The sequence below is a fragment of the Gossypium hirsutum genome, chromosome D08, assembly GCF_007990345.1.
Source record: "Gossypium hirsutum isolate 1008001.06 chromosome D08, Gossypium_hirsutum_v2.1, whole genome shotgun sequence".
NCBI classification, from domain to species: domain Eukaryota; kingdom Viridiplantae; phylum Streptophyta; class Magnoliopsida; order Malvales; family Malvaceae; genus Gossypium; species Gossypium hirsutum.
The window spans coordinates 50,447,223-50,458,025 of record NC_053444.1 but is presented as its reverse complement, the minus strand read 5'-3'; the positions used below and the strand labels follow the sequence as shown (position 1 = coordinate 50,458,025).

The window sequence follows — 10,803 nt, the reverse complement described above, 5'->3', positions numbered from 1 at the left end:
TCGACCTAGGTAGAGGTTGTGTTAATGCCATTGCATGCTAAATATGAAGCTTGTTAATGATGCATGTGATGATGACTTGATGATTCTTGAACCTCCTTTTTAGCATTTTTGTGTGAACACATATGTGCATTGGTTGCTAAATGGAGAAGAATCGGCTAGCAAGTTGTGTGCTAAGGCCGAATGTAACTTTTACATGTTAATGAGCAATGCATGTGTTAAATCGATGGGAAGGGAGAGGATGCTTTACTAGTGTGTATATGTGTGTATTAAGTGTTGAAATTGGCCCCAAAAATAGACATGCATATTCGGCCAAGGAGGAAAAAAATTAGCTAATATGTTGTGTTGATGCATGATTTCACATGTATGTGACTTTAATGTCTAATGTATAAATATGGGCTAAGTGCCTTGTGTTCATCTTTTCGATGCCTAAATGATGAAATCAATTTATTTGTTTAATTAAGCTCAAGAGCAAAGGGGAAATAGATCCGATAAAGGGAAGGAAAAAGTGGTCGAATAGTTAGCGGAATCGTTCGACAACACCCGAGGTAAGTTCTTGAGTAAGAGAGCTTAAATTACGATGTGATTAAATCATGTTTTAAGCAAATTAAAATCATGCTCTATGTGTGGCTATTGAGCCGAATGTGCAAGGATGGTATGTGCCTTGTGTTTGAGTTTTGCTAATGAAAAAGAAATACGAATGTGCCATGAATTATTGTTAGATGTGCATGATTAATTGAATGCTGTCCGGGCTAAGTCCCGAAGGCTTTGTGCTAAGTGACTATATCCGGACTAAGATCCGAAGGCATTTGTGCGAGTTATTAATTCCGGGTTAAGTCCCGAAGGCCTTTGTGCGAGATACTAATTCCGGGTTAAGTCCCGAAGGCATTCGTGCGAGTTTTAAAATCCGGGTTAAGTCCCGAAGGCATTGTATGAGTTACTATAACCGGGCTATGTCCCGAAGGCACTTGAACGAGGAGCTATATCCGGTTAAATTCCGAAGGTACGTGATTTGGAAATGAATGAGCTTGCTGTAAAATTCCAGCTAATACTCGAAAAACATCCCAATATTGGGATATGTTACGTATGTGTTGAATTTAATCGAGCCCTTACAAATAAATATTCGCTCAGTTGATGAACGAGCTACCGGCCTTCGGCTAAGTTGGTCTTTTGTGTATGTACATAAGGGTTAACGTTGTGAAGTAAGTTTGATATCGGAAAATTGTGTATTATGAAATATTCCGTTTACCTAAATGTGTGCTATTCTTTCGTTATGCTGGAATTCCTTGCTCAAAACTTACTAAGCATAAATTGCTTACTTCGTTCCATTGCTCCTCTGTTTTATAGATTTTTGGTTCTCCAGCTATCGGACTCGGGATCTTAAAGTCGAAGTCGCCCAAACTATCAAAGGCTCTTTTGGGTACTCTTTTGGTTGAACTTTGATATGGCATGTATAGGACGACCCATTGTTGTTTTTCGAGTACTTTATGTGATGTATAAGTTTTGGATAGCCATGCGAAAATGGCTTATATGTGTTTGAGTATAATGTTATAATCATTTGGTGTGGATATGCTTGACAAGGATTGGCCACGGGGATGGTTAATCACTTTCATAAATTGTGCCATTTATGCAAAAAGGGCTAGTTGAATCATGGAAACCATGAAATAGGTAAAGCCCACCTTAAAGGCAGATGCTGACAGCAGCAGTGACGTAGATTTGAAAAATCACTAAAAATAGTAGGAATGGAATTAAATAGTGAATAAATTATGTAAACAAACCTTGAAGAATCTACTTTCATAGGAAAGTAATGAAACAATCATATGGACAGTATGTTAAGAGATATTCAGGTTCTCGTGAGACAGGGCCAGAACGGGTTCTGGATTCCTTGTTCCGACTTTGGAAATTGATTATAAATTAACCAGAGATAATTAGGAGTCATACCATATATGTATAGATTCCTCTCTGAGTCTAGTTTCTATAGAAATAAACGGCATCAGTATTGGAGCCCTGTACAAGGAGATATCCAAGTCGTAATGCGCAAAGGTCAGGGTAGTCGATTCCTGTAACATGGGAGACTTTAACTAATAAACTGTACTAATTGGCCCAATAAAAAATTCTAGAAAAAAATATGTAGATGGTCATATGAGTCTAGTTTCAGGGAAAAATCACAAAACTGATTTTCGAGTTGTGAAGCTCAAGATATGATTTTTAAAGCGACTAGTACACAGATTGGGCAGTGTCTGGAAATTTTTCAAAGTTTGTTAACACCTCGTGTGCGACTCCGGTGTCGGACTCGGGTTCGGGGTGTTACAATGTCTTACCAATATACTTATTTTAAATTGAACGTGGGATAGTGAAGCTCCCTATATCACATCTTTTGAGCTAGCCGAATTAAATTATTAGCTATGTTTTTATTTAAGTGTTTTTAATTTATTATTTACTATGTCTTGATGAATATTTAGTCTAGTTCAGCCAAATCTATCTTGAGAATTAATGTGTTTATGGTTCATGTAGGTTCAGCTGAATTTGGAGGTTCATTTAATGCAAGGTGCATGCACGACTAGATTCATTGCAAGGAGGATTCATGCATGGTTACTTTCAATGAATGGTGGCTGATCCATTGGCATTCTAAGGTGTTTATTTGGCCAAGAGTTAGCTCTTAATTTAATTCTCAAAGTTGGCTGAATATCTCCCCAAAGCTCCTTTATTTCGTTCACACTTGGTGTTCACACCTAGTGGCTATTCAGTTAGAGTTGTTCACACACAAAAGGCTGTTTAAGGACCATCTTTAAATTTCATCACTATTCGGCCAAACACCACAACTTCAATGCCCATTATGCCTTTGGCCGAATCTAGAGAAGGCTAATTGGCTTCCATTCATTCATCAGCATTCAAGCTTATGTTTGCTTAATCAAGAAGCTGACCATTGAAGCTCCATTCAGCCTAACATAGACATGGATATTAAGGAATATTTTTCTAGATTATGTTAACTCATTTATAGCTGAATTTCTTAGTTTTTAAGCTTGTTTATTCCGTCCATTCGGCTATCTTTAGTAGACTATAAATAGTTTACTCATTTATTGTAAAAACAACTTTTGCCAAATTATTAATCGAACTTTTGTTCTAGTGGTGTCAACCCGAACTCTTTGAACTTATCACCAACCCGGTGTGGCGTTTTCCCATCTTTTTATACCTTTGGTTCCTACTTCTTTATAAGTAACGGGTCAAGGTCCATCTTCTACCTTTCATTTATCCACCTTAAGCAATATAAGTTCCGGGGCAATACTCCTTATATTATTGAATTGGTCTTAAAGCTTGAGTTTACATACCATTCCATCCAATCTATCTACTATTTGTTTTATTTCGTCAAAATTGTTGTGCCCCCTTCAATGAGGTCGACAATTTCAAATTCTCCCAATCTGCGCTTGTTTGACTCATAAATTTTACTTAATTGGGCATTTTCTCCAAAGCTTCTACTAGCGGTGTGTTAATATGGAGTTGCTTCAAAACCTCCAAAAATATTTGGAACTAAATATCCTGCTTGAAATTATGAAATTGTTGAGGGAAAGGTAAAGGTAGTCATCCTCCAGGTTGCTGGTATTATTTTTCCATGGCATTCTTATTGACAACATGTTCTGATTCTGCCATAGCATTTGGCTACTTAGCCTTTTTAGGTTCAGTATATTTTTGAGATGACTCTGGGGTCTTTACTTGGTTGTTATTCGAGTTATCCTCTTCTACGGTGGCATCTTGAGCAACGTTATGAAGCTGAGTTCCACTTCTAAGAGTGATGGCCTTGCACTGCTCATTTGCTTGTGATCTTGAATTCTCGGTATCACTTGGGAATGCTCCTTGTGGTCTCGAATTTAGAGCATTTGCTATTTTCTCCACTTGATTCTCAAGAGCTCGGAGAGACGCAGCCTGACTCTCAATTACAACATCATTCTTGGCCATATACTCCTTCAACAAGGCTTCAATAGATGATGATGATAAAACTGATGCCTGTCCTTGCTGGACATTTTGCCTTGGCATAGGTTGAGTATAAACAGGTAGTGCATTGATGGCATTCTATCTTGTCATATTGTTAAAATTCCCTGAATCTTGATTATTCCAACTAAATTTTGGATGTTGCTTCCACCCAAGATTATACGTGTTGGCATAGGGTTATTACTCCAGTTGAAATTACCCATGTAGCAAACGGATGTTGTATTTGATGGGCATTCATCAAACACATGATCTTTACCAAAATAAACACTCAATAGTTCGACTGATTTTATGAACTAAAATGCAGTAAGCCTTTTCATTGTTTTAATCATATTAGCCAAAGAAGATACCTGGGCTGTCAACAAAGTTATCGCGTCTAGCTTCATAGTACCAACAACTCTCTTGCCCGTCCCAACTATTGTGGTAGGATATTGATAATAATTGTTGACAATCTTTTCCAAAATCTCATATTCTTCATTATAAGATTTATCTAACAAAGTACCATTGGCAGAAGCATCAACTACCATCCTCGTATGTGCATTCAACCCATTATAGAATATCTCCATCTGAGTCTAGTTTTGAAATCCATGTATCAGACATTTTCGAATTAAGTCTTTAAATTGTTCCCAAGCTTCATATAGTGTTTCATCCTCCAATTGCCGAAAAGATGTGATGTCATTTCTAAGTTTGGCATTCATATTTGGGGAATTATACTGTAGCAAAATCCTCTGACAAAGATCATCCCATGATGCCACTATTTTTAACGGTAAATCATTCAACCATGCTCTCGCACGATCTCTTAAAGAATATGGAAACAATTTAAGTCGTAGAGCGTCTTTAGGAACATCTTGTTGCCTAAACGAGTCACAAACCTCTAAAAAAAGTCTTAAATGTAGTCTTGGATCTTTAGTGGGTAGTCCACCAAACTATCCTACTTTTTACAACATCTGAAACATTACCAGTTTCAACTTTAACTGCTGAGCCTGTATTTGCCGTCTGCCTATCCCTAGATTCAGGTCATCCAAAATTGGCACAACATGCTCTCGAATTGGTCTATCTCGGTCATCTATCATCCCACAAACATGAGGATTAGTGCCCTGACCATTCAAATTACCATTCAAACTAGGTATCACCCTATGAACATGAGGATTAGCATCTTGACCATTCGGATTATCATTGAAGCTAGGATAATTCCCATTGCTAGCCATTTTTCGTAGTTCTTTCTACCTTCTTCGTAAATTTCTTTGGATCTATGGGTCAAAAGGATATTCTTTGTTAATAGGAATGGCTTTTCTCATGCGCTGATGTCAAACCTGTAGAAATTAAATATCACAAAGCTAAATAAAACTAACAGAATTAAGTAAAATAACCAAACCAAATTACACCAAATTACTGATCCCTGGCAACAACACCAAAAACTTGTCGGCTGTGAATATGATATGCGAATTGTGCAAGTATACACTAGGGATCAAATTAGGAATGGGAATGGTCAAGTTACGATAATGATTAATGTTATGGAAAAACTGAGTTAAGTACGTAGTGGTAAATTAAAATAATAAGGATAAGTGCAAAATGTTTAATGACTAATATTAGAAAATTTTAACGCAAAGTAAGAGTAAAAATACAATAGTAATTACGAGAATAATTACGTGAATAAATTGCAAGCGAATAAATAAATAACTAAGAATATTATGGCAAAGCTACTACGGTAAAAGATAGAAGGTCTACCATGTTTATTGGAAGGTTGGGTTTATTAAGAATCTTCCCTTACTTTCAATAATGCCTCAGCAAAATCGTACTTAACCTACTACTTTGAAGAGACCTAAAGTGACCTGGCTTGTGTCTATAGGCCTTAGCACACTCATCCAACCTTTTCAGAATTAGATTCAGCTTATGGGCATATTGCACACTCATCTATGTCTAGAGAACGTATGCATACAGTTAAGAAATAAAAGAAATTGAATGAAATAGTAGATTAAATCAAATATATGCTTTAACCATTAAAGAAAATAAAAGTTTCATCATGTAATTCCAGTCCTATGGGATTTAATTCATGGGTTGGTGATTGAAATTCAAGTTCAAAATAATATCCAACATTGTTTTGATCAAATCAATTTATGGGAGAACAAAACAAGAAATAATGGAAGAACTTAGGAAGATGGCTATCGCCAAACGAATCAGCAATCCAGCAGTAGTGTCCTATGGTGGCTGAGAGGGATTGCCTTCAGCTTTCTCTTTCTGTTTCTACACAGCCGCTACCCTATATTGTTGCTTCCAAATCTCTACACTTAAGGCTTTCTCCTTCGACTTTTTATAAGCATTTGTTCCTAGGGTAACTCCAACAGCCCATGATATCATTTCCTCCTTTTTTAGGTAAATTTTTCTGGTACAAGTAGAGTTGGGCTGAGACTAGTATGCACTGAATGTTGACTCGATCATCTTCCTGAAATTGCCATGGCATATTAGGTGGCAAACTATCCAACCTTTTGCCTCGAAAAATAGTCACTCCTTTATTTCTTTCTCCACATCCTGCACCTACCAAACTACCAAACACAACCCTTCTTCACAATATTAAAAGTATCAATCATGTAAACACAATCCAAGCTCCTAATGCAAATGATAAAAATACTAATAAAATGTCCTAAAAGGACACTAAATGTACCCTAGTACAAGAAATTAAGTAGGTCTAAAGGAATGAAACATAACTCTTTTCAAGAGTTATCAATCTTCTTTTACGTTAGCGGCTACATCTACTGTTATGTCTGATTCTATGTCAATTGGATTGGGGACACCTTCAAGTATGTGTAGTTCATCAACACAGTTCCTAATTCCAAACTCATCACTGATTTCCATCATCTAAATCCTGACGATTGTTGGTAACACAATGGTCATCATGGTGAGAGTTGAGAACATCATGTACGACCTCTTCCCCTGGAGATAATGGCTCTTATATCTCTCGAAGCATTGCCATCATTTGTGTCATCTTATCTGACATTCTTAATAAAATATTGGATGTTTCGTTGTTAGCTTGGTAGATATGATCACACTCAGATGGATGTTTATTCGGCTCATGTATGGGTTCCTCTGGATACTTGCTTTTATCTTTGTGGTCATAACTCCCATACGCATCGTAAGGCAACTCATCCAGATGTTCGGTCATATTTTATTTATTGTTATCACTCCATTGGTTTGTCGAAGCTTCATTCAACCAATTTTTTCCTTTATCATACCAAAAGGACGACTCAGCTGACTTAAATCCACTATTGTCATCTTCAAAGTTATCCATATATTTATCTATGTTCTAGGCTAAACGTTTGTCGAGCTTAATTGTTCCACATGAAAATATCTCTGGTGGATTAAAAAGAGATTCTATTAGGTATTCGAGATATCAATCTTTTTATCATCTAACTCATACAGAGGTTCATATGAATACCCTTCTTTTACATATTCGCTATACAAACTCCATTGATCTATTGAATCTCTATCTAACCAACTTGATTCCATGTCATCATATACGTCTTGCCTTCATACTAACTATAATCATCATTTATTACACTCATGATTAAATTTGCTTAATAAAAAAGGGAAATAATAAAATAATAAAAATTATGAAAAACAAAAATTAAGTTGAAGAAATAAATTAATAAAATTAGCACACTGTCTAACTTGTTCATCTTTTAACTAATATTATTTACAAGTAATAGATTCAATAACAATTATCACCGTTGCAATCCTTCGCAACGGTGCCAACATCTTGACCACCTTCGGATGTATCAACGTTTAGAGTGTGAATACTGTAACTAAAGATATATATTTGAGGCGGTGTTCGCAATTATATAGGTCATGTTGTAATATAGTTTGTTTACAACGAAACACTTGGTAAAGATCCTAAGGATCATACCCAAGGGATTGCAATTTGGGGAAAACTATTATCAAGTCAATTACGGGAAATAATTACTAATCTACTCGAGTCACGAATTATTAGTGTTAACCAAGAAGCATGATGATAATAATAAAAAGAAACTAAATAAATTTAACTAAACCTAAATCTACTCCTAGGTTATTGTATCGACTTTTCCTATTCCTTTTTTTGACTATGGAAGTTCATTTTAGCCTAGATCCAATTTTTTTTTACCTAATTAATTATTGATGTAGAGTTCTAATCAATCAACTAGCCAATAACCTAGTTGGATCTTCTGATCTTCCACTAGAATAACGATTCAAAAAGAACTACTTATCTTTCAACCTCATAGTCCAGACTGGTTTGGGGTTAAGGTGTTCGCGGATAGGCTATACCAATGTTGGGTTAATTCCCACCTAAATGACTTCCTAGGGTTGTCAAGCATAGGGTTTAAGTCCTTCCTCTCCCAAACAGTTGATCTACTAAGAAACTCTATCATCCAATCAACTAATTAAGTTAAAGCAATGGAAACATGCAAAATATGTAGAAAGCACAAATTGATTCTAATCTTTACACAAACATTCATCAAACAATGTTAAAGAAAGGAATATAAAGAACATAATAAGAAAAAGATATGTTTATGGATTTATCGATGAAAGCATGGTTTCAGAATAATCTCCCTTTGCGAAAGTCTCACTTTAGAATAGGATCTTCCAATCACACGAACATAAAATAACCTAAGTAAAAACTAAGAATGAAAGAAAATCTTAAGAATAAAACCCTCAAAATTGTGTCTTTAAACTGGTTATAATGGCCTTTATATAGGCTAAACTTGGAATACTAAAGTACCTAAATTATCTTTGAAGTTCTTAGAGTTTGACTGGGACAAATACACTTAATTTCCTTCCAAAATGTAATTAAAATTTGTAGGAGTTTTTGGGTTGCGCAGGGGGTCGGTTACAGCACAAGCTTGCAGTGTTGCAACATCAGAGTTCGATGTCATGACAACAGAGGTCGGTGTCGCGACATTGAAGGTATTTTTACTCTAGAAGTTTTTTGAGCTTGTCTTCGACATTGAGACATCAGTATCTTGGTGTCATGACATAGCCATCAGTTTTGGCCCAAATAAGCATCTTTAACTCCCGACTTGACCTGCAAGACCATCTAACCTTATTTAGATGTATAAAATGTAATAAAACCACTACAAAGAATAACTTATTACTTTAAGTATGAAATCCTAAATATATAATAAAATGATTTGATTAACTATTAAACAAGATATAGTTATGTATAAAAAGGGATGTAAATAATAGTATGATTTATGGAAGATCAGGTATCTTTGCAACGACAGGGTCTTTAATTGTCTCTTTCTCTAGTTCAACTGCCAGTTCGACTATTTCCTCTAGGTCTAGCTCATCATCATCTTCTCGGGGGTCTTCTCAAAGATCTTCTATATTCTTTATTATCTCCTCTGGCGTCAGAGTTTTTGGGCTACTCAAGATTTTGCCCGAACAGAGCACGATTGCTTGCACATGCTCCTTCATTTCCTTTTGAGCATTATTTTCAGTGTTGCTTGGAATGTCAATGCCAATTTGACTTTCAATATCTCCCATCATACTCATCAATTGGCTCATCTGATCCTTCAGCTTAGTCAATGTTTTTACTGAATTGTTGCACTCAGATTGCACTTACTTTACATCTATCCACATTGACTGCACCTCCCCTTCGATTTGATCCAATTGCTGACCACATACAATACGGTCATTTGGGTTGGCCCTTCCTTAAGGTTTTTGCAAATACGGAGGTTGATAGTTGGTATTTTTAACCTTATTCGAAGTATTACCACCCCTATTTCCTATGTAATTCACATCCTTGGTAGGATTATTGATGTAGTGGAAGAGTGGTTTGTCCCCTCTATATATAAATGGTGCACTATTCTAAGATTTTATACGGTTGATTTTGTCTACTAATTGTTGATATCTGTCATCCTCATGGACAACCTGTACCGTAGATGTCTCTAGCCATATGTGTGTCGTTCAATTGGCTACTAGCAGGAGTTCATCGCCATATTTTCTATTAATTTGTACGCATCATTGTACGTTCTGTTCATTAAAGCACCTCCCACAGCTCAATCTAATATTGACCTTGAGTGCATATCCAACTCATTGTAGAAAATTTGTAGTCCTAACCACTCAAGCAAATCGTGGTGTGGGTATTTTTGAATCAGCGTCTTAAAATGCTCCCATGCTTCGTGAAAGCTTTCCCACTCTAATTGTTTGAACATATAAATTTCTCTTCTTAGTTGGACAGTTTTACTAATGGGGAAGAATTTTTGTAGAAACTTTCCTGCAAGTTCGTCCCATGTCGTTATAGATCCTAGTGCCTACAAATCTAACAAAAAAGGCGTTATCAATTAATGAAAAGGGGAACAACCGAAGACGAATAGAATCATCAGTGACCCCATTATATTTGAAGGTATCACAACGCTCGAGGAACTATTTTAGATGTTTACTCAAATCTTCTGTCATCGTTCCTCGAAATTGCAAATTATTCTACACCATCTAGATCATGGTTAGCTTGATCTTGAAGTTATTGGTCGTGATAGTTGGCCTCGTTATACTCCCTTGAACCATATCCATATTGGTAGTGCATATTCCCTCAGAGTCCTTTTGTTAGGCGTAATGAGATTGTTTGCATGTAGTTGTGGTGGTGGTGGTGGGTCTTCTCCGTTGTTATTGTTAGCTTCATCGAACAGTGGATTCTTGCGTGGTGGTAAATTACCTCCAGCAAGTGGTTGGTTCTACATTGAGTATTGCTATTATTGTTGCTCTCAATGATTTCTTCGGATTATTCTTTCTGGATCTATAACTGGATTTATAGATGTTCCCCTTCTACGAGTTATACACTAAACCCAAAGGGAA

General features: G+C 36.2%; 2 non-coding genes across 2 annotated transcripts; both read left to right on the top strand.

Moving 5' to 3' along the window:
- Positions 1-4,563: 4,563 nt before the first annotated feature.
- Positions 4,564-4,670, top strand: LOC121220473 (small nucleolar RNA R71). The gene has a single exon (XR_005917674.1). It is a non-coding gene; the product is annotated as a small nucleolar RNA R71 (small nucleolar RNA).
- A 5,410-nt stretch (positions 4,671-10,080) lies between these two features.
- LOC121220568 (small nucleolar RNA R71) lies at positions 10,081-10,187 on the top strand. The gene has a single exon (XR_005917786.1). It is a non-coding gene; the product is annotated as a small nucleolar RNA R71 (small nucleolar RNA).
- Positions 10,188-10,803: the final 616 nt, after the last annotated feature.